This window comes from Anastrepha obliqua, chromosome 1 (assembly GCF_027943255.1).
Source record: "Anastrepha obliqua isolate idAnaObli1 chromosome 1, idAnaObli1_1.0, whole genome shotgun sequence".
In the NCBI taxonomy this organism is placed as follows: domain Eukaryota; kingdom Metazoa; phylum Arthropoda; class Insecta; order Diptera; family Tephritidae; genus Anastrepha; species Anastrepha obliqua.
In genome coordinates this window covers 136,605,463-136,631,934 of record NC_072892.1, presented here as the reverse complement: position 1 = coordinate 136,631,934, position 26,472 = coordinate 136,605,463, and the positions used below count along the sequence as shown (strand labels likewise).

Genomic DNA, 26,472 nt, shown 5'->3' with positions numbered 1-26,472 from the left:
ATGGCTTGTTGACGCGAAATCAATAGCCACAATCGCCCGTGGCAATGTCAATTACAACTTACGCTGCGGCTACGGCCAGTGGGTGACAGCTTGATAACCGTTATAACAAGCAGCTATTTCCTGCACTCCAATCCTTGTGTGTGTATGCATGTGTGTGCATATATTCTATTTGTTTATGTGCACACTTAATTTTCTCTGCGAGCGCACTGTCACTGCCAAAAGTGTCAAAAGAAATTTTAAATTGTACCTCGCACCACTTTCGTGACATTTCCTCTGCCGCATTAATAATATTCGGCATTCAAATTCAATTGTCACACATCAGAAATGCAAAAAAAATCACTTTTCAATGGGCTGCATAATAGACGGACAGCTTCAAAGACAGACAGTGTGAAGAAATGCCAATGAGCTGGAATGTTGGTAAGTGGCAAAACTTGTAAAATTGTTTGGTCAATTTTTGGGTGCGATACACCCGCGTATCTATAGACGTCGGCAAGGGTAGCTTAATAAATGCATACAGGGTGTCCGGTGGCGGAATTAGATTTTAAATTTAGAGTTTATCCCTAACTAGTGAGCGTGCGGAGGGTACCTACAGCGTTAGCTTTATTATTCGTGCGCGTTATTTAGTCACGATGTCGCAGGGGATGGGTAAAACGCGTGCGTTCACAATCGAATCGTATTTCAAGGCCAACAACTCGCGCGCAACTGTTCGTCATAGGTTTTGTTCAAATTACAATATTCTTCTTCTCCTTAATTGGCACGATAACCGCTTACGCCATTTTGGCCGAGTGTAACAAAGCGCATCAGTCGTTTCTTTCTCGTGCTAACCGGTACCAGTTGGACACACCAAAAGGACACTAAGCCCTTCTCCAAATGATCTTTCCAACGCAGAGGAGGCCTTCCTCTTCCTCTGCTACCACCAGTCGGTATCGCATCGAATACTTTCAGAGCCGAAGCGTTTGTATCCATTCGGACGACATGACCCACCCAAAGAAGCCGCTGGATCTTTATTCGCTGCGCTATGTCTATGTCGTCGTAAAGCTCATACAGTTTATCGTTCCATCGCCTCGATACTCACCGTCGCCAACGTGCGAAGATCCAAAAATCTTACGCAGAATCTTTCTCTCAAACACTCCAAACAACCCTTTATCGGATATTGTCATCGTCCACGCTTCTGCGCCATACATTAGGACGATAATATTCACCCACATGAATATTTGTTTCGCTCAAGGATACGAAGATTCTGAGCAGCAAGTTCAGTGGCAAACAACCCACGGCCGGAGCCTATCGAGACTTCGAGAACAAATGAAAAATTAACAAGTTTGCAAGACATTCCGCATCAGTCCGTGCACAAGAAGGCGACAGCCCTGGGACTCCCAAAAACTATTGTGCATGAAATATTAGAGAAGAATCTAAGCCAAACGTTTACAATTTGCGTAAAAGTTTTTGCACTCTTTTGGAGTGATCAAGCCCATTTTCATTTAAATGGAAGTAAAGAGTGATCGGTTTAGAAGAATCGGATTTTAAATTGAAACAAAACAACAAAAATTCAAATTGATTGGGCAATCTTTATTATTTTTCTGTAAAACCATTCATCATGATTCAATTATACAAGGTTAAGTAAAGTTTGACAACTGATTTCGGATGCTACTTAATCCATTGATGCAATTTGGAAGCAAGGGAAAAAAGGGCATAAGTTCTGAAAATGTAGTAAAAAATTGAAAAAGGTCGTTGTAAGCCATAGAATAATTTTATGTTATTTTATAAGTGGTACTTAATTAATATATTTATATTTTTAACTTAACTATTCCCATGGATTTCTGTCATATATGTATGTATTTTGACCATGCATCGGATTGGAATCTATATGTGGAATATCTGAAGTAAAAAATAAAGCAAATTGAGAATAGTGGAAACTCTTAACGAGGAAAAACCACTTTTATTTCGTCACGTCCGCTAATCATACATTTGATTTTTTAACGAGATTACCTGCAAAGTTAGAAGTATAAAATCTGTGTTAAAAAAAGATAAATTTATATTCAGTCACTCACATTCAAAGTCGGGCAGATGCATACGAAAACTTCTAGACATAATATCTATGTTTTGATGAAAGAAAACACGTTCTACCTTTTTCTGTTTTTTCACAAAAATTATTTTATTTAAAAACAACAAAAAAATTTATTCCAAGTTGCTTTATAAAATGTTAATGTATAAAAAACTGAAAAAGGCCACTTCTCTGTCTCACATTTAAAGTCGGACAAACCATGTTTTGCAAATATGCATACCGTTATTTCTAAATTTTCTACACTTGTATTAAAAGTTATTGTTCATTGTTGACTTGTCAATCATTGGGTGAGTTTATAAAAGTATTTTGCAAAATACCGCGTAATGGTAAACAGTCTACATTGGAGGAACGCAAAATAGTAATTCAACTGCACTTAGACGGAAAATCTGAGCGAGCAATATCGAAATTGATAAGAAAAGCAAGTCAACAGTGCACGATATTATTGCTAGATGCAATGAAAATGGTTTCATTGCAAATAAGCATCGTAGAACCCGTCCAAAGAAGCTTTCCTCCAAAGATGAGAGCATGGTGCTAAGGGGGTGGAGGTAAATCCCGAAACAATAAGAAGACTTCTTCGAAAAAATGATTTTCACGGCCGAGTTGCGCGGAAGAAGCCCCTAATAAGCAAGAAAAACCAAAATGACCGGCTTGTTTTGCTCGCCAATATATGGCTAAGGATTTCGATTTTTGGAGCACTGTAAGTGGGGGAAAAAATAACAATTTCATGATTTTAATATTGATTCTTTAGGTATTATTTACTGACGAAAGTAAATTTAATTAATTTGAATGTGATGGAAGGGGTAAAGTGTGGCGCAAACCGAACAAGGAGCTGGAAGGCAAGAATTTAAAAAAAACGGTTAAACACGGTGGTGGATCTGTAATGGTTTGGGGATGCATGGCGGCGTCAGGAGTTGGAAAATTGCATTTCATTGATGGAATAATGAATAAACACGTTTATTTAACAATTTTGAAACAAAATTTGAGCGTGAGAAAACTAGGCATCGAAAGTAGTTTTCAATTCTACCAGGGCAACGATCCCAAACATTCCTCATATGAGTCGAGAGTTCAAGTGTTGTTCTATTAAGGGTCGGACATTTGAGATTTATGTTCCTTCTCCTAGTAAACGGTACAAGTGTTGTTTTGGATGGGTTGATGGAGAGCCCTTTTTCCGTGCACCATTTGTTTATTATTGTAAGGGCTTGCTGCATGTGATCCGAAATGGTTTCCTCATGCCACCCTAATACGTAAACTACTAGGTCATCAGCGTGAAATCAGTGTGAAATCCTAGGTTATTTAGTTTGTGGAGAAGTTCATCTATAACTAGAGTCCACAGAAGAGGAGAGAGTACGCCACCTTGAGGGCAACCTCTTGTGGCTTTAATTGATTTGATTGTTCCTCCTAGTTCGGTGCTGATCGTCCTAGATTTCAGCATGAATATTATCCATCTAGTGATGGGTTCAGGTACCTCCTTTAGATATAGGGCATTATAGATTGCCTCATAGGAGGTGTTATCAAAAGCTCCTGATATGTCAATAAATGCACATAGAGCTATCTGTTTGGACTCAATAGCCTTTTCAATAACTGTTACCAGGCTGTGTATTGCAGTCTCAAAGGATTTTCCCTGTTGATAGGCAAATTGAAGTCGATGCAGTGGGAATTTAGCTAGATTGATAGATCCAAAGGTAATAAAAACCCCTGCACAAAGTCCCGACCTCAATGCCATTGAGCATTGTGGGATGAATTAGGTCGCCGGATGCAGGAAAGGCAGTGTACATCAATTCAACTCTTGAAAATTGCTCTGCAGGAAGAATGGAATAAAATAAGCCCTGATGTTTGCAAAAAGTTAGTGGAATCCATGCCAAGCCGGCTCCAAGCTGTTGAAAAGCAAAAAGTCGGAGCAACGAAGTATTAATTTTGCGTTGTGTACAAATTTTTTCACACCTGTGTATATAAATTTTAATCAGTTATTAACAAAAAATCAGATTGATAATCTGCAACAAAAAACTTACCTAAATGTGGCTATGTAGCAGCTAATGTAATTTTCACAGAACTTTCAATAGAATTGAAAGATGCGAAAGTCTAAGCAAAATGGAATAGGCAAAACAATATTGCCTGCTAACTTTTTCAGCAAAAATTTTAATTTCTACGCTTTTGAGTACTTTTTCTTTAGAATTTGCTCTGAAATAAAAAGTAGCTTTTCCAAGAGGACAACACGGATTTATTAAGTAGCTTCAAGATGGCTAACACAGGGTGAAAATTAGGCTACTTACATCACCTTTAATTATTGCTTCATGACCATTCATGACATTTATTTTTCAAAAACAATCCCTTTCAAATGTTGCGCCGTAATTCGGCCAACCGTACACAATTTTGAATGGCTCGCTGGAGGACTTTGGTCGGTATCTCGTGAAAAACTTTAGTAATGTTGGCTTCCAATGCCTCGATCTTAACTGGTTTATCGACAAAGCATTTAGACTTTACATACCCCCACAAATAAAAGTCCAAAGGTGTGATATCTGGCGACATCGCGCCGACCAATGTGATCGGCAAGCTGCGTGAACATAGGATAACTGCATAACTGCATAACACCACGACGCAGTACAATAAAACGAAGCATCCCAGATAGAGACATAGAAGCCGGGCCTATAGCATGAAGCTGGCTGCAAACATGGTGGACCCAGACGTGGGTGAATAGAATTGGTTCATTTCAAGGATGTCGTTCTGGGCTCTTCCGAAGTAATGCCCAAAGTAGTCCCAGGAACGGAGTATCCTCAAAGAGGAGGAGAGATTGTTCTAGTAGTCACATCACTTGACGCAGACATTTTGAACCCTACCTCACCCACCAAAACAAAAAAAAAACAAAAGAAACGATGTGATATCACACGATATTGGTGGCCAATCCACTGGTCCGAGACGAGACATAAATTGCTCATCGAAACGACAACGCAGTAAATCTATTTTTTCCAATGCTGTATGACAAGTAGCGCCGTCTTGTTGGAACCAAGTGTTGTGGAGACCTCGCGCTTTAATTTCCGGCATCCGACCTCAAAAAGTCGTTTATCACGGCACGATAGCGCTCGGCATTCGCTGTTACATGGGCACCAGGCTCGTCTTTGAAGAATAATGGGCCGATGATTCCTCCAGTCGGCACAAAATTAATCACCATATCGGAAGATTTATAATTTTTGCAAATTTTTTTTTTTTATTCGGTAAAAAAAACCAAAATTGAGGATTAATTTTGCGCTACCTTGTAGGCCTTCCCATTTTTGAAATCTTTATTAACTAGCTTACAACATTTCATTATCTCTGCTTGTATGTTTTGAGGGGCGACAAACGATAAATATTCTCTGTAGACAATATTTATTCGCTTGCTCTTCTCCAAGTACTTGAAGGGTCAAGGTGTACGAGTAGGCTAAATAATCTCAAACATTCGACGCTCTGAAGGACAATATCCGAGAGAAAATCGATGCAGATAATAATTCCAGAAATGCTTCGAAGTGTTTGAAAAATGCAGAAGAAAGAGCTAAAATGTTACGTTATCTGAGGAAAATAGAAACTGATAAATTTTTCACTAAATTATTCTTCGTACTTATGTGTCAAGAGAAACTACACGCCGACCAAACTCTATCAAAATTGTTCGTAAATTTATTAAAAATGAACCGAAATCATCGTCGGAGTTGAATATCTCCAAAACATCGATTTATTGCATTTTAACTGATCATTTCGGCTAACGGAAGGTCTCTGCACATTTCATTCCGCACAAGTTGACTGAGGACCAAAAATTACTCAGAATTCAACATTCGAAAGACCTCATTAAAAGGCAAGAAAAGTCGAGAACTTCCTTTACAATATTGTAGCTGGTGACGAAATGTGGTGTTTCCAACATGAACCTGAAACTAAGCCCCGAAGTACCAAAAAGAAGGCCCCAGACTAGCCATCACACAAAAAATCGCGTTGGGCAAAGTCAAAAATCAAGTCGATGCTCATTTGTTTTTACGATTCCAAGGGAATTGTCCACAAAGAGTTCGTTCCAACAGGCTAAACCGTCAATGCGATTTTCTATCTTGGCATTTTGAGGCGTTATTTGTATCGCATTCGTCGAATTCGCCCTTAATACCGCGAAGGAGGAAGCTGGCGCTTATTGCATGCTAATGCACCATCTCATCGATCCACTTTTGTGACTGATTTTTTGACTAGAAATCGCATTTTAACAATCAGTCATTCACCGTAGTCGCCTGATGTGGCTCCCTGATACATAGATACATAGATCATACATAGATCATGAAGGACATTCCGGTCAATGACCTGAAACACTCTTTCGAAAAGCTTTTAGATCGCACAAATCAATTTATCAGAACAAAGCTCCCGTTGTTTCTATTTTAACTCAGTCTGGTTTATTTTGGCGTATTGGGGAGGTACCTTTTCGCTAGAACTACGGCAGCTCCTTATTAAATATTATAGCAGTATGTATTTTAACGAATTGCGTAGAGCAGAGGGTTTTGCGTTTTTGCGGATTTAGCTTAGTCATCCCGCATACAAATTTACACCTTTCAATGCCAAAAAAAAATTACACTACAAAAAATGCATTGAATCAAACAGCCACGAACTTATTGATACACCCTTGTATCAATGATAATGCATGTATGTATGTATGTATTGTATCAAGTATGTCAGAGGGACAGCAAAAAAAGGTATCGAATAATATTTGCATAACTAACAATCACTACTAGGAGTCGCTTACATCGCGCTAGTTTTCCATGCGATTTGCTTCCCTCAAAACAGTGCTAGTTACCAGCTTTTCTCGCCACCTGCGCTTAGATTGCCACATAGTGAGTGCCAATGCGGCCAATTCCATCTTTGGAGGTTTAACAATCACATTTGTGAAATTGGCAATTGTCCTCTTATTTCACCACTTTCCTCACTCTCTCCGTCGCTGATGCGTCATTCCAGCAGCCATTCCATGTGAGTCACGCTGTCAACTTCGTTTGTAAGCTGACAGCTCAGTCGACAAAGTGCGGGTGCCGAATAGCACATTGAATCTCTGCTTGTGCTACCACTGACATGTCGATGTGGACACTTCGTAATTGGCGACAGGGGCATTTTGAAAGAAAGTATTGCAGAAACTTATGGCATTTGATTTGGCAGACTGATTGATAAGTACTCAAAATTTAAGATTGACATTTTCCTAACGTTAACAACATATTTCTCTCCTTTAAGGAAATAATTTAAATGACCGCAAGAGATGTCATCACTTAAACTAGGCTATTCGAATGCCCACCGAAGCAGAGTCTGTTTAGATGGAATTATGAATTGGAAGTGTATTGCGAAATGGCATAAAAAACTTCTTAACTCACACAGTTCGATCAAAGAAAGGAACTGCAAATATTTTAATTGTAAATAAATTTCAAGAGCCAGTGAATTAACTTTTAGATGAGGTTTACCAGCTTTTGGTTGAATTTTGAATGGATGTTGATAATTTTTAATAAAATAACTAAATGGTATTTAGGATTTCTGTCAAATGTCAGTTCCTGGCGACCAATTGAAATATTAAATGAATGACGATCCTTATTAACCTTTCGTCTATAACAGCTAATTGTCAAGTTTCCTTTAATCCCCTCTGGCCTCGATGCACTGTTTTGCGCGATCTAAAAGCTTTTCGCTTTTCGAAAGAGTGTTTCAAGTCATTGACCGGAATGTCCTTGAGGATGTCGGTACAAGCCTTATGGATGGCCTCAATGGACGCAAAACATTTTCCATTCATGGCCAAATGCAATTTTCCGAATAGGTAGAAGTCACAGGGAGCAATGTCAGGCGAATACGGTGAGTGATTGATGATTAAAATGCGATTTCTAGTAAAAAAAATCAGTCGCAATAGTGGATCGATGAGTTGCGCCATCTTCCTCCTTCGCGTTATTCAGGGCGAATTCGACGAATGCGATGCAACGAACGCTTCAAAACGCCAAGATAGAAAATTGCATTGACGATTTGGCCCGCTGGCACGAACTCCTTGTGGACACTTCGTATGGAATCGTATGATAAAAACAAATGAGCATCGACTTGATTTTCGACTTCTCCAAACGCGATTTTTTGCGTGGTAGCTCATCTGGGGTCCTCCACTTGGCACTTTGACGCTTAGTTTCAGGTTCATGTTGGGAGCACCTCGTTTCATCAGCAGTTACAATGTTTTAAAGGAAGTTTTCGTCTTTTCTCGCCTATTTAATAAGGTCTTTTGAATGTTGAATTCTGAGCGGAATTGTGCGGAATAAAACGTGCACAGACCTTTTGTAAGCCCAAATGATGAGTTAAAATGCGATGCACCGATTATTTGCAGATATTGAACTCCGATTCCATGAATTTCAACGATGATTTCGGTTCATTTTTGATAAATTTACGAACAATTTTGATGGAGTTTGGTCGGTGATTACTGGTTTTGGGCGGCCCGTCTGTTCATTGTCATTTATGTCCTCACAACCATCTCTGAAACGTGTAAACCACTCATGAACTCTGGCACGAGACAGACAATTATCGTCGTAGCCTTTTTTCATCAATTCAAATGTTTCGGTAAACGTTTTACCGATTTTAAAAGAAAATTCGATATTAGCTCTTTGTTCGAAACTCATTTTTGTACCGATGACACAAACATACTGACACTTTAGACGCAATAACTTCGCTTCCACTGAACTGAATGTCACCAAGCTTACACTGAAAGTCAGCTAGGGATGCAACTTCCAATGCACTAACTCAGTAAAAACATTTTTATGACGCCAGTCTGTTTTATTTTGGACTTCACCTTGCATCTTGGTCGGTAGTTCGGTATGATCTTAAATTAAGAATTGAAATAGATGGCCGATAATATTCTTCAAGTGTTCTTCTTTTAAGTACAGTTATCCCGATTTGTTTGGCGTCCTATTCGTCGAAGGGTTACTAACTCCGTAACAATATATGTATATACCATAAAAGTCAATATGGTCCCGCGGAGAACAAAGGGATGTATCACTAACGCTTGCAATTTGAACTGCTGATTAGAAAATTTCATTGTATAGTTTGGTTACACATTTCCTCGATATCTTTGATTATACTATATGGCTTACATATCCGACGCAAAGTCTTAAGTAAGAGACTTCTTTCTGTAAATTGTAACTCAGATTTTTCTTCAAAATGAAGACGAGTTTTAGCATTGATGAAAATAAGTATTTCTGCATACGGTTTATATTTAGAACGAAAATGCCGATACATTTTGGTAAAGAGTAATAAGTGAGCAAATTAACAAGCATTTTTTAGGGAAGTGCAAAAAACTTGGCGCATTTTTCAAATTTAGTAGCGAGTACCTGGATTTATTTAAAAAAACACTTGAACTCAATGAGGTTAAAAAGTTGTCAGTGACAGCGTAGTACACGCTTTGAGAGATGCGTAAGACACGATCAAGATTTTTCAGTGACAGTGCCAATGGTACAGATCAGAATTTTGTTTAAGCAAAGACCATCCTGTATTCCAGTACCTCGAACAAAAATGTCTCAAGTTTAGTGAGGCAAAAATGAAAGAGAGTGCTTTCGTAGGTCCAGACCCTAATTAAAGATTTACCTTTTCCATCCAGTCTTAGCGATGTTGAAAAACAAGCAGAGGACTCTTTTATTGACGTCACAGAAAATAAAAGTACTATTAAACTGCTATTATAACATTGGCAGAATGTCGTTAAAATTGCAATTTCTTCACATTTCTCTTCTCTTCCCCCAAAAAGGTGGGTTCACTTATTGAGGAACACGAAGAATGCTTTTATCAAGATGTCAAGTATTCAAGTTACCAGGGAAGATGGGAGCCCACAATACTCTCAAATTACTGTTGGAGCCTTTTGATAGATGCACCTGAATTCCACTATAGGAGGGCCAGCTGACGTTTCAATCAAAACATCATTAAAAGTCGAAGTGATTTTTGATTTGAAAGAAAATCGAGATTTTTAACTTGGCTTTTTATCTAGGAACTGAAACTTTTGGGATTCTGTTTTGGAAAATTTTTTTTCGTAAAATTTTTTTTTGTTGTAAATTTTTGTTTGATAAATTTTTTTTCGTAAAATGTTTTTTTTTTGTCGAAATTTTTTTTTGGAAAATTTTTTTTTGTAAAATTCGTTTTTTTTTGTTGAAATTTTTTTTTGGAAAATTTTTTTTTGGAAAATTTTTGTTTGGAAAATTTTTTTTTGGAAAATTTTTGTTTGGAAAATTTTTTTTTGGAAAATGTTTTTTTTAATTTTTTTTTCTCTAATCTTTTTTTTCTTTTTTATTTTATTTGCCTATTTTTATTGAATCAATATCGAAAAATAATAGTGTTACTGAAATCAAGAGTTGGAAATTCGTAGTTAGTTACAAACGATCAGTTCTGGCGATTTTTTGAGCAAACATTTATAATAATGAAACTAAAAACAGAAAATATTAAAACTTACTTAGCATTTTTATTTTCAAAATGAAAGCAAATGACAAAATATACGCTGGTGGTAGTCATTTCACTCACTTTACGTTTTGTTGATAAAAGGATTTTTTTTAATATTAAACTTTTGCAAAAGCAAGCAGCGCGAAATTTTGCGATTTTGTTGTTTAAAAACTTGTAGAAGAAAACTTCTATATGAGCCTTATATGTTTTTATGTAGTTACTTGTATTGTAGATAATATATATCTCAGGATTGAGAATTTGACAGAATTAGATGCTGGAAAGACCAAATTTTACAGTGTTTATATTTTTTCGTTTACAACCAACTTTTTTTTTGCTTTTCTATTATCCTTACATTATTTACATTAAAGGGACAGACACCTGTAAAATTTCGAAAATTTTTTTTTTTTTTTTATAAAATGTAAATATAATCCTTTAGGCTCCTTTTTTTCGTTTTAAGCGATTCCTAATATATTTCAGAATATTCACACAAAGTTACAGAGCCTAATTCTCAATATTTCCGTAGATACAAAGCCAAAGGTAGGCGAGCGTTAGGTAGTTACGCTGTGACCTGACAGCTATAGTACAAACTTTATCTTCTTTTCTCGACTTTTCATTTTTATGATTTCTTTGAATTGGCGTACATGAATGAAAAAATCTAATGAACCTTTTGAAACGAATCATAGCTTGTTCCCTTCAGTATTAAATTCTCTTCTATTTGAACTATCAAAATAGATAAAAAAAATTTTCCAAGATTTTTATACCAAGTTGAAGTGAATTTTTTTTTATAGAAAGGCATTTTTTTCTTTAAAACCTCCAAAAATTTGAAATTTTGGAATTTCTGTCAGCTTTCTTAGTTCATCTAGAATAAAAAATCATGATAATTAGAAATCCATTTGATTTTTTTGCTTTAGATAATAATTACGAGCTGTATCTTGTACGCCAGTTGGAAACTCCAGCGTTGCAGCGCTCTACTAATTTCTATGTTAAACATTTTTTTCAACTTATTTTAACCAGTACAAAATTTGTTTATACTTTTTAAATGTTCATTAAAAGATAGAAAAAAGTTTGCAGTGCTAAACTAATTTTTTCCTTAAAAAAAATTTGAAAGAGATGCAATTTTTAGACCTTATAAACCAAGCTCCCCCCTTAAGAATCTGTCAAAAAATTTTTAGAACGTAAATTTAAGTATCTCTTTTATTATAGACTTCGAATCAGGACCTTTGTAGGGGCCCCCACAGGACATTGTCTCATAGAAAATCATGCAAGGAAGTTAGGCGTTTACACGCATGATTTCTCTCGTAGCTGCAGAAATGAGGAGGAGTTGGAAACAATTCAACACCTTTTTTGCACATGTCCAACTCTAGCCAGAAGCAGGAACCGATATTTAAGATCCTGCTTTTGAATGAGTTTCTATACACTTTAGGTATCAACAACCTTTTACGCTTTGTCAAAAGCTCAGAACGGTTCAATGTGGAAAGGGTAATGTAGCCCAACCCCTGCGACTCACAACGGCCCTATTTCGTGTTCTAAGTGGCATCGTTGTCTCTATGTGCGATGCGCCTGCCAAACCTATCTACCTACCTACCTATATTATAGATCATCAACCGTGACGACTCTATTCTTTGCGTTCGAGCGCTGGGAGAGGTTCAATTTTTATGCATTCAAACTTTAGACGCGTTTTTCTCAAAACTATATTATATTTTTCGAATTGGCGTAGACGATAACTCGAAAAGTTATTGACCGATCTCCCTGAAATTTTGCACACATCTTTTTTATGATATTACTTTCTATGTGAATTCATAATTTAAAAATAATTTTTTTGAAGCAAAAATGGTAGGAAAATTCACCCCAAAATGCATTATTATTCCGCAATAAAACAATTAATTATTCCGCGATTTTTTTTTCATTTTTGACATTAATAAAGAAAACAATTTTTGGTTTTTTTGTATTCAGGACACTGACTTCGATGCTACAATGCCCATCGATTGAGATGTCCCGCTGCGACCTTCCTGGAAGAATTGAGTGCACATCCGCCATTTTAAATTACTAAAATAAAAAAAAAATTTATATTATTTTAATGTATAAATAAACTGTATGCACATTTGGAAAAAAATATATTGACTTCTTCATTTTAATAATTTAATGAAACTCAGGGATAATATGGCCGTTTACAGGTATCTGTCCCCTTCACTTTACAACTTTTAACAATTCTTAATATTTTTAATTGTTCAGATTTGTTAAAATTTTTTGGTGCAAGAAAATTTTTGTTTTTATTTTTTTATTTTTATTGATTTTTTTGTATAGTCTAATATTAGCATTAAACTTTTAGTTCGCTTTTACAAAATCTGGTTACTTCGACGTATGTGTAGAGTTTTGTTTGCATTTTTTTACAGATTTTTTCCTTTTTTTCTTCTTATTCTCTGGCAACAACTTTTTTTATTCTTTTTTCTATTATCTTCCCTATTTATGTTAGCCGAACCTGAATTCTAATTACTTTTTTTTCAAAGGCTGTCTATCTTGACACTCTCCCTCAAGTCCGCTTCCCACATCTCATCTGCAACTTCGTCACAGCAAGCTTACATTTCTATACTTCAATCTGTGTAATTTTATACTCGATCATTCAACAGCAACATTTCGCTCACTCGTGCAACTGCATGCACATGCAGGTGTGGGTTCCGGTCAACGGCTTTATAACACCATTTCATCATAATTGTTCAGGCTTTGCTTACAACGCCGTATGTTGGCCTTTCAACGGCACTACTAAAGTCCCCTGATAATTAACACATTTTTTCACTGCGTCAAATTCAAATCACATACATAACTTGGCCAAAACTTATGGAGAGCGGCTGCCACACTAGGTGTTGCATATGTCAGTTAGGCGGCCAAGCAAAGCGGTGCATGTTATGCATTGTAAACATGCCAACGCGTCAATGAATGCCACTTTCCGCATGCGCATCATTTCACCAGTTGCCACATGTGGAGATTAAAAGCAACAACAACAACAAAAACTAAAATAAATCTGCCGCCATACCATCCATCCCAACCAGTTATCCAGTTCACCAAACCAAGCAACTAAGTTAGTCGTTCAACTGATTTGCCGCAATTAAAATGCGCTATCAATGCCACATAAAATGTCTTACATATGCATGAGCAAGTATACATACAAATATGTATGTACATATGTTTGTGTGCAATTTTTTTCTTTTCTTAACAGATATTTATATTTGGAGTAAGTGAAGAGTTGAGGCAACAGGCTGCCGAGTCACGATTATTGGTTATCTTTAATGAGTAGCGACATTTTATTGCTGCTGCAACACCAGTAGCAAAGTGATGTAACAAAATGTATATATGTACATACATATATGTTAATGCATTTATATATTAGGGCGGTTTGATTAGTAAGCAACAATTTTTTCCACATTCTTACTAACACACTCGGATTCTGTCGGACATATCTGGAAATCTCGCCGAAATCATTGCGAAACCGAAATAGCAAATCGCGCGCATTTTAATGAAGTTCGAAGTTGAATTCGAAACAGCTGATTGTCAGACAAAAGAAATTTCAATTTAATTTTCAATTGAGGATTTGCATTAAAATGGGCATTTTGATGCTGCCTGCTTATTTAGTACATCAAAAAAAGTCATGAGAAAGTTGAGTGACGTCTTCTAAGAGATCACTTATATCCATCGCTGTATGCAAAGCTGCATCCCCTACATAAGCACATCCCCTACAACACCTTTTTGCTGTTTTATTTCATACTTCGGGATAACAAAGACGCCTTTCAGGGTATTTGTAACAATAATTAGCCTTTAAGAAAACCGTCGCCCATATTGAGATGAGATCAGCAGCTACGAGAGGAACGAGCGGAACGAGAATTCCAACGATCCATCGGAAAGGAATTGCAATTGATAAGACTACGGTGTCTTAAATTTTAAAAGGAATATTAAATATTTTATCCAAGTGTATCAAGTTTGAAAGGACGCAGTATGAGGATCGGCAGTCTAAGTAACATTTCTACAAAAAAATTTGAGATACCTACAGAGATCGGTCAAAAAATTTTTTGATTTTCGACGTGGATTATCAAGACAGGAGAACGTTCAAATTTTTGCGCTGAAGCACCACACTTAGCCGCTGTAAAACGCTGGTTTGAGTACAACTCCATTGAAAGAGTCGAATTCCAAAGGTCGTCCAAAAATTGTTGTTGTGCCAGAAACAATCGATGCTGTGCGTCAATCGATAATGCAAGATCGTCTTGTGGCATATCGCGAGATAGAGGTATCTTTGGGCGTCAATGGGACTAGTAAACATTCAATATTGGATGATCGATTTGGCCTTCAAGTAGGTTTGTTCTCGTTCAATACCGTATAATTTGATAATTGCCTAAAAAGGCGAAACTGTAGCACGAGATAAAGTAAAACAGTCAATTCAGAGGGTTTTCGGAGCATTAAGGAAATTCAACCGCTCAAAGCGTATAATCTTTCACCAAAACCATGCGAAGTCTCATGTATCGACTCACACAAGATAGGTTTTAAGCATTCAAAAATAGAAACGATGGGTTATCCGCCTTACAGTCCTGATTTGCCATCTAATGGAATCCTTTTGTTCACGAACATCAAAAATAAAATGCGAGGTTAACGGCTTTCAACGCCTAAAGAAGCTTTTCAAATATTTAATCAGCTTGTTTTGGAGCCCCTTCTGAGCGACAAAAATGCTTTGAAAATTTATTCTATCGAATGCAAAAGTGAAGCTGTGTTCGCCATGTTGCAGCTCTCTTCTAGTCAACTCCTGTAAGAAGGAGATCAAACGTCTCGAACGTGCAGGAAGCATTTCTCTTATCTCGGAGACCCCAAGAAGGGGTCGGCAGTCCCCATTCCATATATCAGTGTCCCCTTGACCGTTGTTAAGCAAGATGAAGTTCATTAAATATCTCAGAAACACTTTGGCCTCAGTATGACAGAAGCAGGACGCTTAAAGTGCTGAGGAGCCCCCGCCTTTCGATTGCCAAACTCGTAGCGGTGTTCACCGGTCGCTGGGTGATAGGGACTCATGCGGAGAAGGTTGGATTTCCGTACAACCCCCATTGCAGAAGTTGTGGAGAACCTGAAGAGAAAGAGACTGCTGAAAACGTTCTTTTCAAACATCCGGGTCTAGCGGCAAGGCGCTAAGTTTCCTTAGTGTGCCTTTTAGGAATAGCCTGAGGCAGTTATCTAGCCTAGATCCCTCTTCCCTCCTCCACTACACCAACAACACTGGATGGCTGTAGATGGTTTTTCTTCCTTTGAGTTTTGTAATTTTTCACAGGTAGTGGTCTACATTATGGTATCAAAACGGCCCTCTAGTGCTACTTATAGTGTACCAGTGGTACTCTCGCCATCTAACCCACCTACCTGGGGGCTCGAATGTGGGCTTTTTTCACAGAATTTTATATAGAATTCGAATCTGCTAGAGGAAGGTTGTAGGAAGAAAAATCAACCCCCACCCTAATGGTCATATATTCACATACGTTTTTTTTTATGACAAACCAAAAAGGACAAAATATGGCCACGCCAACCAATTTTAGATTATGAGTTAATTAATCGATTCAAAGTGATGCGATTGCAATACCAAGCAGCAACAGCAACAAGAGAACAAAAAAAGATATGGCAAAACATCAACAGTCGTCTAACTAGTGGCGTAACATGTGTTAACAAGCTGGCCAGCAACAAACAGCACAGTAAGTGACTATGATCAACCCTAAGCAACAACAACGTTTCATGTTCAACATACTCATAATCCAGAGCGGCACACACACACGACGGTGTCATTGCAGTATAAACACACCAACCTACTCATTTTGCATTGCCTGCTTCAATTTTGTTGTTACTTATGATCTTCTTCTTACCCACACTTACACACACCTACTATTTATGGTAATATTGGATTTTTCTCACTTACCTTAATGAATTATACCGGTGACACTGGTTGGCGCGACTCTGCTCATATGAATTTATACTGACAGGTGTGCGTGCAGTTTGCTCTCAGTTCCATGTGTGTTTGTGTTGGCTGGCCGCTTTTGAAGCGCAGCTTTGTCCCCGCCAATTGGATATGCCATCATTTATGTTGGCATTCGATATACAGATAACTAGGGACGCATCGTGACAGCGGCATTAGTGTTCATAGCCAATGGTGTAACGCCAGAAGGAGGCACTTACACACACACACATTTAGGCAGCGCATTTTTTGTTGTTTATATTATATTATATAATATAATACTTGATAGCAGTGAGAGACCAGAAGGTACGGATATTCTGTGCGAAAAGTAACCAATATTTGTTAATAAAACAAGATCAGTGCAATTTTCTTTATTTGCAAATTCTTAATACAGAATGTAAGCGATCACAGCAATAAATTATTCACTAATTTTAAGGGGGGGGTAAGGGATAAACGCTAAAAAAAACACTTTTTTCATGAATTTATTGTAGCGAAACGGTTCAAGTCAGTTTATTAAAAGTTGTTGCATATTATAAAGTAACATTTCAAGAATATTTGATAAAATTTTCATGTAAAAATATTGCAAAATGAGCGAATGAGAGCACATTTACGTAGACGTCTTTTCAAAAATACATTTTGCAGTAGTCAGCATATCTCAGCGTAGAATCATCTGAAATCAAAAAAATCGAATAATTTAGTTCAAGTATGAGTTAAACTTCCCCCCAACGTTTATTTTGACGATTTATTTTCATTTTCAGCCATTTGGTAGTCGTTTGAAGTAAAAAGTGATTTTTGACGAAAAAATGCCGCCATTTTGTAGGTGTAAAACCACCTTAATATAAAAAAAAATGGCGAAAAAAAACGTTGGGGGGAGGTTTTTTATATGTAAAATATGTGTGCAAAATTTCAAAAGGATCGGTGGAGTAGTTTTCAAATGCCAATGACAACGCACTTAAAAAAAAAGGTTCGAGAAAACCGCGTTTAAAGTTTGTAACGGACTACGCGCGCAACTGCTGCGTCTCGGCAGATGTTTGAGGCGGCTCGGCTTTATGCTCTATAACTTAAAACTTAAACTTTGCTCGGATTGACTTAAAATTTTAACACGGTATTTTTGAAATGTTTTACTACAATAACATGCAAAAAAAAATCGATTTTTATCCCAGCTCTCTTTCCTTTCTAAGTTTTGTTAAGACTTCTTTGTTACTAACTTTGTCTATCCACAATATCTTCATTATCCGCCGGTAGCACCACACCTTAAACGCCTCTAATTTATTCATACTCGTAACTTTTAGTGTCCATGCCCCCACACCGTACAACAAAACAGACCAAACGTATCATTTAAGGTACCGAAGACGTAATTTCATGTTCAAACTTTTCTTGCAAAGAACTTTCCTGTAACTGAAAAAAGCTTCCCTCGACACGTCAATCCGACAGCAGCAAACATGTAATTTGTCCATGTTTCGCTAAACCAAGATCCTAGGTACTTAAATCGCGATACTCTTTGGATCAGATTGTCATATAGATAAATGTTCGAATTGGTAATTTGTTGAGAGTTTTTTGAAACAACCATGAATTTGGTTTTTTGGCTGTTAATACTTAGGCCGTATTGCAGACTTTTTCCGCTGACTTCTTTAAGGAGATATTGCAGGTCATTAATTTTGTCAGCCACTATTGTGGTGTCATCGGCAAATCGTATGTTATTAATTGTTTCGCCGTTGACTTCTATACCTAAGTTGACTGATGCCAAAGCTTCTTTAAATGTATGAGCCCTTGATTTGGAAATTGGTATATGTTTATTTTATTTATTTTCCTTGGTCCGAGATATGTAATTAGAGTTTTGCATTTTAAAGGATTAAAAAATATTTTTGTATTATTGAATATGTAAAAGTAATGTCAAATACTTGTTTATTTATTATGATTGTGAAATTTAAAACTATTTTTACCACTTTTAAAATTAACTGCATGACTTTATAAATGACTTATACCATCAAGGAAACATTTTTATTAGTAATTAACATTTCATTCAAACACATTTCATTGTAACTAAATAAATTATTTATTATTATCTATTTAGGGAAATAAAGTGCCTGTGAACAATTGGTGGGATATAGGGTAGTAAGTCCATCATATCTTTACGTTCTTTCTCCTGCTATTGGTCTAATGGTTGTGTATAATGGAGGCAAATCAATATTTTCGTATATTCTATGTCTTCTTCTTTTAGGAGAGAGGTCTAATACTTTGAATTCGGAATTGTCATCCAAGGAAGTTTTATAAAACATCTTATATGGAGCATTTTTTAGAAATCTAATCCATTGTATTTTTAGCCAATACACAGCTTCTCCATTAATGTTTTTCTTTCTATTATTCATTGATTCTTTAGTTGTTTTGTCGATTGCAGGCTTGAGGTCTTTGGCACTGATATACGCTTTGGGGTGTCTAATTTTGTTCAGAAGGCGTTTTGATCCGATAACAACCTGTTCTCGTATTTACTCCGAAATACATTTTCTTCTGCGCATAACGTAGGATTTATATCGCAGATCTTTATGTGTTCGTGTTGTTTTTTTTTTTTGCGTTTTGCAATATTCTGCATCGCCGTATGTTGCTTCCAATTCAGGAAGAACCTTATGAACGATTGAACGGGTGCACTAAATAAAATCAGAGATTTCTGTGGTACGAGTATATCGGTGTTATTTGCACCCGACAATCACGTCATGTCTCTTCACTTCTTGAGTTAAGTTGTAGTCCTCCATGCCTTATCTGAAAAAGAGCAAAAAGAAAAACAATGATTTCAATCAAACTATATTTCAAGAGTTCATTTTTCTCTCTATTTTCTTGATAATTTACACACTTACGCGTCTATGCTTTACGTTCATTTGCGGTTATTAGACCGTTAAAGCTCCAGTTTCTGTCGCGTTACACTTGGTGGGTGAAGCCAGTTAATCATAAAAATTTTTTTTAGTTCACCGAACAACTTTTGTTCAAGTAATTGAAAATGGTTGACATCAGTATCGGTATTCTAAAATACGAAACAAATTTTGTGCAAAGCATTAGAACGGTATTTTTTAATGTAAGTAAATATGTACATAAAATTAGTTTTCAAGGTTTTCATAGATTTAATTACGGCAGAGAATGGACGAGTTAGCGAAAACTCATTCCGCATGTGATGACTGTTGCTACCCACTTCAAATCAGGTGGATATATTCGATGAATCCGAAGACCGAATCTCGCATTTGGAGGGGTCGTTTCTGCAAATTGGCGACAATATTTGAAGCTGGCCCTAAAAAATTTAGGCATAACAGAAGTTAACTTCTTCACCGAGGTCATCTTTCTGTTGCTTACCTTACACCTATCTCTGAATTATTAGCAGCTAATGGAGTAGTGCTACTACCGCATAACTCAAAACCCGGCCCACGAGAGGAGTCGGGCAATATAGTATCTCCCCTTTAATCTGGGAGTGAAGAGCACCAGCATAGCTTGCGCAGTCACCACAGCACTTAAGTTTAAAATGGATTGCCGGGGTTTCCTCCTAACCTGTGAACTACTAGATCTCGAAGGTCAAGCTCACTCTGCTTCTATACCTTACTAACTCAAATGTAACCAAAGGACAGTGATTCGCAACAAAGTCCTTAAATCACCAACAGAACTTGGGGTAAAGGTAAATAACCATATTTGCACATCTCGAACTAAGGAACGTTTATTTGAAACCCGGGGATGACGAAGCACAGAGCAACAGCTAAGGGGAGTTTTTTGATATTGTCCGAACACCTCCTGCACAGTGAAGCTCTTATGGTCTCACTTTAGTAGCATAAAAAGTGATATGCATCCTAAGAATGTGAGAAGCAACGTCTTTCAGCTAAAATACGAGATTAACCGAGGCACACAAAAATCTTTGAACCCGACGGATCATCATTGGGTAATTAACGACATTCATTGAGAGACGAATAACGTCTTAATCAACTCTTTCGCCATGAATCCCGTAATTAGAGACGAACCATCAACCAAGCCCGATTTAGAGAAGTCCGTTCTACGTACCGAAATCACTCCGGGTTGCACCGCTCAAGGGACTCGACCCCAGTAAATCAGTTTTGCTTAGTGCGCTGAACTTCATCCTTCGTCTAACGCCACTGGACAACTCTATCCAGCAGAGTTACTACAGACAATTCTCTACAAGGTTAGGTTCGAGGCTAACTCTAAATTTGGAATCAATTTCTGCACCGTTTGCCAAAGGAGGATGAAACCGAACTCAACTTCGGTGCAAGAATTCTTTCAGTTTAAATTTAGAGTGCATACTGCTATAGTAGTATTTCATGACACACCGACAGTAGGACCTGGAATCAAATACATCACCACCACTTTTCCAATATTGTCTCGATCGATAAAGCTAGCTGATTTATTTCCGCGAATCACCGCTTTTATATTAACTTGAATAAAACTGATTGACACCTGATATAAGGGCACCATCACCGCTCTTCTCATTCCCACCGATGTGCGCGTAAGCGAACGCAAAGTGATCACTGCTACGGCTCGCTTCATACCCATTAGACAACTAATGGACATTCGTCGTGATTTCCCAGTGGAAACACCCGTGTTAGCGAACGGGCGTGACCACCTGCATGAGGCCGATCCCGGGGAAAAGATCTCACTTTAGGGATACAGCAACTGATAGATCAATACCAGCCGATTAAATAGGTAGAGCACTGAAAGACCTGTAACCTGGTCCACCGTAAGTTCCCTGTCACACCCAACGAAGGACAGTGGCAGATGAACTGCTACACGACATTCGGTTCTACGTAACCGGAACGTCCCGGATTTATAACCGACCAAAGACTGTCACTTCAGCAGCATTCCCAGTATATTTATGAGGATGCTTTATGCTGCTGCAATAACAACAACAACATGAACTGCTACAACAACAGCAAGCGGCAATCTCTTTTGTTGATTGTTTTGGTCGGACCCGAAGCAAAGCGCGAGCTATTTTAGCCGACAATTCCCAATATATCCTTCGATTGACGGATCCATGCGTCGTGTTACCAAGCGCGATCTCGATGTACTCGACCATGACATACTCAACATATGTCCAGCATGTGAACTATTCTAACGACATACTCTTGTGCCCCCTTAAACCCACTCACCTAACACCTCTCTCCATTTGGACCCATCTCGACGAAGCAGCATGTTTCCTTGATCTACCGTTAGATGACAACAGCAGCCAGTGACTCTACCGTACGTAGCAGGGCTTGATAACTGCTACAACAGCAACAACAATTGATATGCAGCATAAAAAATGATAGGGAAACGGGCCGTCCGTCAGTCGGCAATAGCAAGCCCACAAATGCATTTCTATTATAAAAAAGATTTTATTTTATATTTTATAAATTTACCACCATTTACTCAATTATTAAGAAAATTGTACTCATTCTCTTTGGAAAATCTAAAAAGGTGCCATCTTCATCGAATCTTCTTTTTTCAATGCCTTTAAACCACCAACTATTCATATTAGCATTGTTTTCGCCGCAAATATGATTTTATTTGTTGCTTGTGTCGGCATATAAAATTGCAATTCACGACGCGAAATATGATCGCTCACTGCTTTGTGGTGCCTTATATGATTATGCATATACTCACAGCGACAAGGCCGGAGGAGACTGTCTGTGTGTCAATAAATTTATGATATGAACTGCGAGCAAGCGGAATGCGAAACATAGACAGGGGTAAATAAAGTAAACGGAAGTGCAGTGCCCACCGGTTCGTAATTTATGAATATGCATTGATACATACATACATGCATACATATACCGTACATATGTATGTATGTGTAGGTATTCCGACGCATGCGAAGAGTTTGCTGCAATTCTCTATGCTCGATTATGTAAATATCCCTCGGCAAGGCATTGAAAAACAAAAGTGCCGGTGGTAATCATTTGGACAAACTTCTAATATCAAGCAAACTGCTACAAATTTCAGAATTTGTGTTGCCATTGTAAGTGCAGCAAAGCAGAATTATGACTACATACCAAATACGGCCAAGAAGCAAAACTACGCGCCTCGACATTGAATTTTGCCTTAGACATAAGCGCATTAAGCTTTTCTTTTCATCTTATCTTCAGTTGCCCGGCTTATGTTTGCGAAGTTATTTGAATTTTGAACATTAAGTTATGTGAAATGCTCCGCCAAGGCTCCCTCGAAAATGTGTAGGTGTAATAACTACAAAGGTGCCGACAATGTTTGCAGCCTGCAGAGAACTCGATTCGTTCCAAATTGGCATGATTATTGCGGTGTGGTAGTCAACGTATCATTCATTGATGGAATAAGTGGCTTTAGCCAATTTTCGAATGATCTAAGTAGGCGATCCTGATTCAAAAGCATTTGCTCAGTCGCTTCAGTAGTGGTCGATTCACTGCAATTCACTATCAAATCTAGAGGCTGCAGCATTCATGGCGTATATGTTGAGACCAAAGACGTTGTTGTTGTTGTAGCAGCATAAACAATCCCCATACATATACTGGGAATGCTGCTGAAGTGACAGTCCTTGGCCGGATATATCCGGGTCGTTGCGGTTACGTAGAACCGAATGTCGTTGGAACGTGACCAAAGACGTCAATGCCATCAGCGTAAGCCAATAGTAGGTGGTATTTTATAAATTAAAGGCAAAACATTTCTTGTAAATTTTAACTAGTTCAGTAAGAAATCTGCACTGTTTGAAACCTAGTTTACTTTGTGCTTCGAAGCGAACTTAGTTCTGTCATCTCAGCGACTATAGGCTTTTTCTCGGCTTTTACTATTCGTCTTTATTCACATTCTTTGGTTTCAAAATACAGAAAACCCGTCCTATTTCAAAACTTGGTGATGACTAACAGTGGCTAATCACGTTGTTGTTGTTGTAGCTGCATAAACATTCCCAATACATCTACTGGGAATGCTGCTGGAGTGACAGTCCTTGCCCCGATGTAAATCCGGATCGTTCCGGTTACGTAGAACCGACTGTCGTGCGAACGGATACGTTGTTGTTGTTGCGGAACAGACGGTGCGGGAGAACAAGAGCTAATGGTGTGTCCTCGCACTGGGGTTGGAGCAGGAGGGAAGGGGATGGGCTGTGTTAAGGGAGTCGTGTTGCGCCGATAAGCTCCTTACCGTGGAGGTATGGGTTGTGGTGAGGTTAGTAGTGCCGGCCTATCAGGGGGTGTAGTAGTCGTTGAGGAATCCGGCGCCTGGTGGCGGGAGCAACACGTGGCCACATACCATGTGGAGCACTCCCTAAGTGACTTAACGCCTGAATTGGTCTTAAAGTGGCTCCACCCGTCGCAGTTATTGCACCTAACCGAGGTGGAGTTCGAGTGGAGCCGTTTATGGCAAACGCAGTTATAGAGTACCTCTGGCCCAGGGTTGGATTCAATACCAGCCCTGAGGAGAAGTATTTGGAGCAAGATTGTTGCGAGGAATTGCTCCTGTGACATAAGAGGGGAGTGATAAATGGTTCACTAGATAGGGCTAGTTTACTGGGACGGCAACCCTTGGTCGCGAAAACCCCGAGTCATTCCAGTAACGTAACGTAACGAATGTTGTTGCGATGAACCCATCTCCTGGGTCCCTGTCTAGCCAGCTCCTCAGCTCATCTATGCCGCTGTGACCGGGAACCCAAAAGAGCCTAATATTAAAGTATTTAGATGCAATCGAGAGAAGGGTCATGAGGGTCATGCATTCCCCCCGACTAATTTCCAACATACAAACAACGAGCCCAAGGCCCTAATTGCCGCTTGGCTGTCGGAGTTATTTACGTCTTTTACAGTAATTACAGAAGTAAGCAACCAATCCACTACTTTCTTAATTGCGGCTATCTCGGCTTGGAAAACATGACAGTGGTCCAGAAAGCTAATTTTTAGCTTGATGAGAGCACCTCGCAGATTACTCCACCTTCAACTCTTCCGTTCAACTTCGAGCCATTCGGAAACATGTTTGTCACGCCCTGTCCACTCCCCTCTTGAGGAAATATGAAAGGAAAAAGTACTTTGCTGCTAAACAAATAATTTAATCCGCACAGGCATTCCTTATGAAACACTGACAAATTTCCCTCAATATTTAAAGATGATTTTAATATCTTGATTTGAAATCGATTGCCATTAGTAGTCTATAACTAACCACACTACAGCGATTTATAGGTTTTTCTATGTTACTTCTCCAGTGAAAATTTGAAGGCTGTGCAAATATTTTGATCACAACTGTAGCAATGTCCTATCGTTGCATCGCGCAATGAACAGCAGCAAGCAGCGGCAAAATGTTTGGAAAATTTAGTTAAACATATTGAATCCAACATCTTGTCTAGAAATAAGCAATTTTATGAATTAGAAATCGTATATATTTACCTCTAGTACCGGCGCATATCTACTTTTTTGTTTATTGCACTATTGTTGTGTAGCAGCATAAAACATTCATTGTACTTTTTTGTGAAACGCTGCTGAACTGGGACAATAGTCGGGGTCATTTCCACGGCGTAAACCGGAGTGTCACAGGTCTTTTTCTGGTTGTTGCAATGCTTTTTTCAGTGAAGATCTCAAATTCGCAGAGGAACGTCGCCGTTTATTAGCCTATATACACAAATACTTCTGCAAGCAATAATGCAAAAAATACAGTTTTAACAATGGTAAATATTAGACACATTACCTTCAACCCTTTAGGGACGAGTGTCATCTTAAAGCCGCCCAAATTAGTTCACAGCTGCAAGGCTCGCGACGTCTTTCGTTATGAGCGATAAGATACGCATAGGTATAGTATAATAGTCACATTTTCATTCAAAGACATTAGGGACCATTAGCGATGAAGACTTATCTTCCTTATAATGTAAACTTAGGATGTGAGACGACGGTAGAGTCAGAACGAATTTCAGTTCTTCGATTCGGTATCTCATTGTTATTGGCAAAGGAATCAGCTGGCTTTTTATATATTTTATATTTTATCCTACACAAGATGGCTAAGCGATCTAGAGATGATACGTTAGATAGTGACAAGTTCTGAAGAATATTACTTTGAATCTGATAAGACGGAAGATGTCGGCATTACTTCGTTAAGTGGAAGTGAAATCCGTGCAATAAGGAATCCGCTCAGGCACTTCAACATTAGCAGTGATAGCAGTTTGTTTATAATTATTTTTTCATTTTATAAAAAAATGTGTCTTGTGTTAAATAAAACCTTATTTTTTATAACGTTTAACGAATTTATTTTCTTTACTGCGCACTCCAATACCTCTTGTCCTCAGCGACGCTCGCCCGTCGAGCGGTTCGGTCCCCAAATGGTTAAGCTAATGCTAATATGTACAACATTTCTGCATTTGCCAACAAGTGTTCTGAAAAAAAATGGTGTACGAAACTTAAATTATTGTGCTTTTAAAAAACTTAAATGAAATTATATCAGTTTTAATCAATGTACTCACCCTTTAATCAAGGTATTCATTCAATTGCATATATAAATCAACAAATGCCGACAAGAAACGCAACCAGCTCAGTGCATCTACATATTCCATCATTCACCTCATGGATTCTTCATATACAAAACTGAATTCTGCTGGATTAATTCTAACGAATAGATATACACGTTCAAATTGTTATGTTCATATTTGTATTTATACCCTCTAAACTGGAAAATATAAAGAAAACCCAGCTATTAATTGTAAATATTAAAGCATTTATTTACCTTGAAGTTGGCTGCGCAAAAGCTTTCCCAGCTGGAAGAAACCAAAGTCATTCACAGTTGATATGTAAACAAATCACAGATGTGCAACATATTGTTTGATTTTTGTGTAAGTGCAGCACTATACTTTAATTGCATTTTTGCAGAAATAGAAAATGCTTTGCAGCTGAAAATGTTTGCCTTCACACATCAGGATATGCCATTTTATGATTTTTTTGTTTCATAAAAACTCCAGAATTCCTCAACACTATCAAAACAAAATTTTACACACTCCTGCCAACTATGATTCATGTGACCGCGAGAAAGAGACAACAGGTATCTATATCTATTTCCTCTG

At 37.9% G+C, this 26,472-nt stretch overlaps 2 long non-coding RNA genes across 2 annotated transcripts; both read right to left on the bottom strand.

Moving 5' to 3' along the window:
- Positions 1 to 18,797: 18,797 nt before the first annotated feature.
- LOC129252856 (uncharacterized) lies at positions 18,798 to 21,779 on the bottom strand. The gene is made up of 3 exons (XR_008583675.1): positions 21,587 to 21,779; positions 19,307 to 19,470; positions 18,798 to 19,211 (listed from the first exon to the last, which is right to left on the bottom strand). It is a non-coding gene; the product is annotated as an uncharacterized LOC129252856 (long non-coding RNA).
- A 3,040-nt stretch (positions 21,780 to 24,819) lies between these two features.
- LOC129252855 (uncharacterized) lies at positions 24,820 to 25,979 on the bottom strand. Its single transcript, XR_008583674.1, has 3 exons — positions 25,879 to 25,979; positions 25,113 to 25,791; positions 24,820 to 25,054 (listed from the first exon to the last, which is right to left on the bottom strand). It is a non-coding gene; the product is annotated as an uncharacterized LOC129252855 (long non-coding RNA).
- Between the last annotated feature and the right edge of the window lie 493 nt (positions 25,980 to 26,472).